The sequence below is a fragment of the Ips typographus genome, linkage group LG4, assembly GCF_016097725.1.
Source record: "Ips typographus isolate SLU linkage group LG4, UJ_Ityp_2.0, whole genome shotgun sequence".
NCBI classification, from domain to species: Eukaryota; Metazoa; Arthropoda; class Insecta; order Coleoptera; family Curculionidae; genus Ips; species Ips typographus.
Genome location: NC_138425.1, coordinates 8,632,852 through 8,640,816, shown reverse-complemented (window position 1 = coordinate 8,640,816; position 7,965 = coordinate 8,632,852). Strand labels below are relative to the sequence as shown.

The 7,965-nt window shown below is 32.7% G+C and overlaps 1 long non-coding RNA gene across 1 annotated transcript; it reads right to left on the bottom strand.

Moving 5' to 3' along the window:
* Window positions 1-769: 769 nt before the first annotated feature.
* LOC145727966 (uncharacterized) lies at window positions 770-3,923 on the bottom strand. Its single transcript, XR_014177973.1, has 3 exons — window positions 3,678-3,923; window positions 2,828-2,897; window positions 770-2,043 (listed from the first exon to the last, which is right to left on the bottom strand). It is a non-coding gene; the product is annotated as an uncharacterized LOC145727966 (long non-coding RNA).
* Between the last annotated feature and the right edge of the window lie 4,042 nt (window positions 3,924-7,965).

Here is a 7,965-nt window from a genome sequence, read left to right as displayed (position 1 = left end):
ATGTAAATAATAGCAAAGCTAACGTCGTCGCCGTCGACGACAAAGTTCGGCAAGTCGTCGCCGTCGTTATTAACCGGCACATCGAAGCATAATAGCAGTAAGAGTGTCAAGGTCGCGGTGCATATGCACTATGACTGTGACTGCAATTGCACCAATGCAACAGCCGGCCACGATTCCCGCGAAAACGACGTCGTCGACTCGGTTCCGTGCCAACTTCTTGCCGGCTTTTGTTTTCCGCATTTTGGGACAGTCTTTTGTTTGCGTTCGAGTTTAGTTTTGAGGGTTTCCACCACGTCTTTAGATCTCCTCAATGTCACGGTAAGTAACAAACACCTATATAAATTTAAATTCAAAACCACTGCCTGCTTCAATGTGACCATCTCAGTTAATTAATTGGTTAGAAGGAGAGGGGACGATTGCATAATCTTCAATCAAGTTATTGCTTGCAGTAGTTACCGACGATTACGCAATTCCACAATTCAAATTTTTTTATAGTCGGTTGATGTGATTACCAATTATTATTTATTAAAAAATGATAGTTTAGCATTTAGTTATTCCATCAACAGCAGATTGAAATTATATTTCAATGCCCTAAGCCGCTAAGTTCCTTAATAATTATTTTTAGAACTAACAGACATTTTAATTTTCTCGGTAGTGTTGTAGACTTCTGTTAGGTCATACATCAGAACATATTGCTACTACAGGTACAAGAGAATCACTTGTAACCGTTTGGTAGGTATTCTAATATTATAATCGACACAACATATCATCAATTCTTCAGTTTATAAAATAAAAAAAAAATATGCTACAAAGTCATTTTATGAATATCTGTTAGTTAAATAAAATAAATCTTACTTTTCCTAACTGGTTAAATTTTAAATTAATATTAAAACTCCTTGCTAAACTTTCATACTTTGCTTAACAGTTTCCAAAGATGATTTCCACTGTGTCATTACATTTGACAAAATAACTATCTTTACTATGGAATTTCTAAGTATTTCCAGTCCTACTTTCTGAATTAGGACTTTGTTAAACTCAATGATGTTTTATTTTTTTTGTGATTAGATTTTTGAGTCAAAAAGGCCATGACATTTGATCCACTAGTATAACAAAGCTTAACCAACAAACTGGTGCTGGTAGCTATTTTAAGAAACTGCTAGTCAAAGTAGTAGAGACTTAAAACAAACATTAATTTATAATAAGACACGTTGTGCAATATTGTGTTTGACACAAAATCACGTAATTGAAATTATATTTTGGACACAACTTTGTGTCTAATAAATATTCAAAATTATAACGTCTAAAGATAGTTTTCTTTAATTCCCTAATTTGGGGTCAACTCCAAAGTTATACACGTTATTTTGCATGCATAATTTAAAATGCTATCCAGACTTTCCTTATAAATTATGAATCTCTTACTTTGAACCAAAACTACAAGCATAATATTAAAATAATATTTTATTAAACTTCTTTGTTAATAACCAGTTCGCATTGACATACTTCGACTGAGCTGTCAAACTGATAATAACAATGATTACTGACTTGGAACGTTACGATGTAAGAAGTTATAAAATTAGCTAAATATACGAATTGAAAAATGTGTAAAATGACAGTCACAGTAGGTAGTTTGTGATTGGTCCACAAAAAGCAGCAAGCTGAAAGCTGTTTTTTTGACCAATAACAACTTTTTGATTACTGGAAAAATAACATCAAACACGCACAACCTAACCAAATAAAAAAACACTAACCAAACCCAAGAATTATAACTCTTGCCAAACAACACAATACACACATATTGTTAGTAACAAAATATTAAAAATAAATTTGCTATCCTTTTTGTGACACAAATTAATTCCAGTGGTTTATGGTAGTAGTTATTTAGAATTCACAGTTATTAGTTTTGCAATAACAAATGTAATTTTTGTTTGAATTTTAGGTTATTTTTCAATTATTTAAACGCCATTTTCTGTTTGTTTTAACTGCTTCAAATTGCACTGTAATCCACGTATCGTCTGCATAGAAATAGAATGGATGAGGAACTCACTAAAACAACAAAGATAATTAGTTAAGAGTTAATAGAGTTAGCACAAGAAATGCTTTGGACTTCATATTGACACAGAAATGTAATTCTGGTCAGGTGAATAATTCGGTGTTATGTAAGGGCTTGAGTGATTTTAATATGTTACCGAGTAATGTTAAAGAGTGTGACGTTCTTCATGGTTTTAAAGTTTTATTGAGGAAACATTTGGTGTCGTAGGTGGATGGTATAGGTTAAAGGATTTTATGATTTGTGACTGTATGATTTTATGATTTTATACTGTTATTTACTTAAGTTATTCATATTGTTTTTTATATGTAGCTATTATGCTAAATAAATCTCTTACTTACTTACTTACTTACTTAATATTATTCTAACAAATCACTAAAAAAAAATATAATAGAAATATTGTATTAAAGAAAGAAATATTCTCGTTGGTCGGACAAATAATGTCCACGAAATGCCTACCATTTTGATAGCAAACCATCCGTGATAATAATACGCCGGCAATAATCTCGGTAACAAAAACCGTTTATAAGAATTTTTCTCTCAAATAGCTCATTTAGGTAATTGCAGTCATGGAGCACGTGCATCAAATAGAATTATACCTTTTTATACGGTTTTGTGCAGTCATACCCTAACCACCGGCAAGCGATTTTGCATTATTGCAACAGATTTCTATACGCAAAGAACCCACAAACACAAAGGTTTACTCTCTTAATTAAGGGATAAGTTTGTCATAAAAAGAATACACATCACAAATTTTAAATACTTGTGTCAAATGTTTACCTCCGTTTTCTTGGTGGAACTAAGTGCATCTTAACCCTGCAAATGTTTTTTTCCGGAAGCACCTTGATTTCTGTAACAAAACCAATTCAGTGAATCGAAGTGCAGTGAAATCGTTTTAAACTAGTACTAATTTAATTCCAAGAATCACTGGAAATGCATTGAGTCAAGCTTTGTAATTCACCCTGAATAATTTTCGATTTTTTCCCAATAAGTAACTGATTATTGATTCTTGGCCACATGCACGAAAAATAATTAGAAGCAATAATAGAAGTAATTTGCGTTATTTAAATATTCAACAATATTCACTTACGGTAATCATAGAAAATTTGTTAGCCTTGAATTTAATTAACTAAAATTGCAATAGCTCGTTGTGTGATTCACGGATTGTTTGGCATTTAAAATTTTTACACTTTTTAATTTAGTTTTTATTTTCCTATATAGTTGTAATTCCAATCCAAGGCTGACCGATTGGACCTCCTTATTCCCAATATGGCGCAGCGAATGGCAATGATTAGATTCTCATGTCATTGTTACTTACGATCGATTGTTTGGGTAGCGATTTATTACAAATCTAATTTGTTTACGGACATCAATTTAAATGTAACTTTAACTCGCTTGGGCAACAGCTTTTTGGAATAGAATTTGTACTCAAAAGTCAACTGACCCATTTTTGAATGCTCAATTAAATCATTAAAACCCGAACAATACAGGTCTTAAGGTCGTCATTAAAATTATTATTTGTTAGTCACAATGTGATTTTTCAAATTTCATACAATATGCAGTTGCTAGGTTAGCAAGTTATATTTCGGAAAGCCTTTCATCCAAAACCATTAAGTAATAAAACACTTACTAAATAAATTAAGCCATTATTACCAAGGTAACTAAAATGAATCGCAAACGAGCAATAAACCATGATACTTATTACTGTACTTTAGATCTCTCTATGATCATTGAAAGTATCACATCTTCTGAAGCAGCCAAGGTTAAGACCACTCGTTTTATGACTATAAGGAAACGATTTTTAATGGCAAAATAGTTCTATTTTCTCAGTGTTTTTACATAGTTTGTTAGGGAGGGAATACATTAACGAATGCGCGTAAATAAGTAAGAATTCGTGCTATAACGGATCTTCTCGATCACACGAAATCATGGCTATTAAACCACACTGCAATTATTAATTAACTACAAAATTGGTTGCTAAATGAACACATTTATACAGATTGTAGATCGTGCGACGACCAAATTCGGATCAATTTGGGTTATCTAGCGTTTGGCCCCGTTCTTTTATCGTCAATTAGCATGTGCAGTTTCGGGTTTATTTCAGACCGAAAAACATGGGTTATCAGGAAAAAAATCGCACAATTTTATGCAGTTTTGTCCACGTTTTTATCGACATTTCGAAACCAATGGAGATAAAAATGGTCGATCAAAATATAGAAGCGAATAACAACAGGAAACGGTTGATGGTGACTGGTGTTCTAATTTGATATGAAAGTAACTGACAATTTTGTGAAAAAAATTGTTTTACATTAAAAACTACCAAGTGAAGGTCTTAGATTTTGTATTGCATTTTCAGAAATATTTTAAATGAAAATTAGACACTAATTATTATTTGTATTGAATGGTATTTTAACGTTTCCATTTATTTAAAAACTTTGTGGTGGTGGTTTCACCTTTCCTATTGAACTTTGATTCTCAGTTTTAAATGATTTTTAATATTGGGCTGGTGTCAGTATTTTAAATTTGACCTGACTGTGAGATTAAGAAAAGCTAAAGAATGCAGGTTTGAAGGACAATTAACTTTAATATTAAAATTGTCAATAATTTTAGTCAAAGTATATGTACGAACGAATTTTTAAAAAATGTAATTTTTCATTAATTTGTTAAATTATTCATGTTCATGATATTACCAAAACTGTACTCTAAGGGTCAGTACTTTTACTTCAAAACACTTTTATTCCAAAGATAATTCCATAGAAACCATGAAATCAGACGCTACTGTTGATCAATTCTCTTATTTCTATATACATTATCCTCAGGTTAGAAGAAAGAAAGAACCGGTTCTAATATGTTAACCTATGAAATGTATAAATACACTTCTTACTTAACTTGCCTAAAAGTTAATACTGGGATTGACAGTTTCAAAATGACACTTAACAGATTTACAGTTACAAATAACCATTTAGATTTTTGAAGGAAAAAATTTAAATTTTAATTTTTTTATATGTCCACAACGCCATAAAATTTCCATATTTTTAATTTTGACGTTTCAAGAATATTGTAATTGTCAATATCTCAAAAAAACAGTTGACTATCCTATAGGACAAAACTGCATTATTGACTGTCGAGTGATTCACGATAATTACTTGATTTTGAAGGTTTTGCATTTAAGTCACCGAGCAAACCTCATCCAACTCAACAAGAACAAAAAAGTCACATCAAAAACCCAGACCCTCGATGTTAAATCCGCGCTTAACATAGTTTCGGGAATCTTCGCAAATTGGGGTGCATTCGCTTCCCCGCTATCAGATCTCCTCTCGCTCTGCGCCCCACCGTAGGCCTCCCCCCTGGCCGAGTTGGCCCATTTTTTCGAGCGCCCCGACCGAAAAGGGGTGAGAGAGCAGTTTTGACAGCGCTTCAGTGCAATTGTGGAGGGTTTAAGAAGTAGAGAGGGGCACTATTGATCGCATTTTTTGATCCCTTTCCGTTCCCCCTCCGACCCTCCTGGTCCTGCCGACCGTCGACTCGCCTTAATGCATCCTGCAAGGGTGGGAAGAGAAGGAGAGCTGCATTTTTACATACGCGGATGTTTTTCGGCTTTTGTGTTTTATTTAGATGAGTATGTGGGTTGGAAAAACCTGAACCGAGGGTTTTCTTGGGTTAAAATATTCACGGCGTCATAGCGTTAACAAGCCCTGATTTATTAATTGGTTCGTGAACTATTAAGTGACCGGCAGCAATAAAACTAAAAATTTAATCTGTAATAACTGATAATTATTAGCCGTTAAAGTGCCATCAACGTCCAAATTAGAATATCAATAAGACATCAATTATTCATATATTTGAGGGTTGCCTTTACAATATTCAAATCGCTTCAAAAATAACACTTATTATCGTTTTATTAATTTACGTGACCGAGAAACAGGTGGTCTCTGGATCAATCTTGACAACTAGCACTGTTTGTGAACTAAATTTATCCTCGCTGGTCACATATCATGGCGAAAAAACAACCAGCACCCGTCGAATTCTCGACATGATTGATGCAAAACGAACTGCTGGACAAATATTAGGGGAGCCATTCAGGGGTAAAAAACAAGGCAATAATTTTAATCTCGCAATTTATGACCGAAAACCAAGCCCATAAAAAGGCGAGTGATCGATATCAATTTGTAAATTAAAACGTCGTCCTTAAAAAACAATATTTTAGCGGGCAAAGCAAATATTTGACTTTTGCCGCCGATGGTGGTTGACTTTGCCGTCCCCGTGCGTGGGGTGGCCCAGCGGTATCTTTAACGTGTTGCCTGGAAATTGAAAGACGGTAAAATAGAACCGATCCAAATTAATACCGACCATGTTTCACTGGTATATGACAATCAATTTACTATGTATTTTTGAAAAAGTTGATTTAGAAAAGTAGTTTTTAAAAAGTTCTGATTTGATTTTATTTTAAAAAGTTCTGATTGAAAATACAACTTTTTTTTAAATAACCTATTTTGAACCACTTGTATATATTTTCTCGTCATCAACGTCACGACTTTGCCCTCTAAATGAGAAGAAACTGATTATTCGTTATACTGAAATCTTCTACCAAAACACAAGAATCAGAATCCCCTGAAAAAAAACTATATTTAGCTGTAAGGGTGGATTCAGTTTCAGAATTAGTAACAGAAGAGGAAGACTTTGTGTTGTATGCATGCTGTAGTTTGGTGGATCTCAACACGTTTTTACAAGTTGTCAAATATTCATATTTAAGAAAGTACAAATTTTCTCTTGTCTCCTGATTGTGTTGCAAGTGCTTTTAAAAAATCAAAATTATCTAAAATTTTAAATAAAATAAGTAACTTGGTGGTATAGTTGCAGAGGTGAATCAGTTCAAAAAGGGTTAGCGAAAACATGAAATAGACTGTCAGGAAAATTCAATAATTTATTAAAATATAGTAATGTATAGTATGTTAAACAAACAATGTTTTTAATTGTATTTCGCTTTGTAGAATCGTTTTTAGTAGATCCTAAACACGCACCACATATGAGGGAAAATCATACAAAAATAAGACAACGTAACAATGTGATACAGGTTGGGTCTGAAATGTGACAAATAATGAATGATTTTTTTCCATATACACAGAATTTAGCATAGACATTACATAGTTATACATGATAATTTGCAAAAAAAGTTCCATATTTTACTATATCTTACTACAGTTATTATACAGTGTGGACAGTTATTTTGACCAAACTTGTAGGGTAGGTAAGAATTAAGGCTCAAGTAATTACTATTTTGGGAAAATCCCGTTTGGTTATACGGCTGTTCTTGAATTGGACTTTTTAATATAATTTTAATTCATATTTGAGAATTGTCTGCAAAAAAAAACCTGAAAGTTTATACGTGTAGAGCGAAAATATCCATTTTCACCAACCTTTTTATGAGATGTTTAAGAGAAGAAAAAATTAGTGCGGAAAAGTAACTTTATCGCACTAGTGTGGAAAAGTCACTTTTTCGCAAAAAATTATTTAAATCAAAAAATCATAACTGTATACAGGGTAATTCAAATTCGACCCTCACCATTGGGATCTCAGAAACCATAAGAGATACGAGAAAGTTTAAATTGGGGCAAAGTTGCGCAATTTAAAGCTCAACAAAATGCTGTTTTAAAAATTTTGATTTTCCGAGTACTTCCGAAGATATCCGAAAAAAACTGAAAATTTGATTTTTTGTTTTTATTTATTTCTAACCTTATTTGAAGAGATATCAAAAAACTAAAAGCAACTTTTCATTGCCACTTTTTCCTAGCTATTCGATGATGGATTCAAATTTGCCACACGACGTTTCGTTTTCTGTCAGTCATCATCAACTTTCTTTTTTCTTATGGGCGCCATATTGGATTTTTAGCCCACCAAATAGTACGTTTTATTCTGAT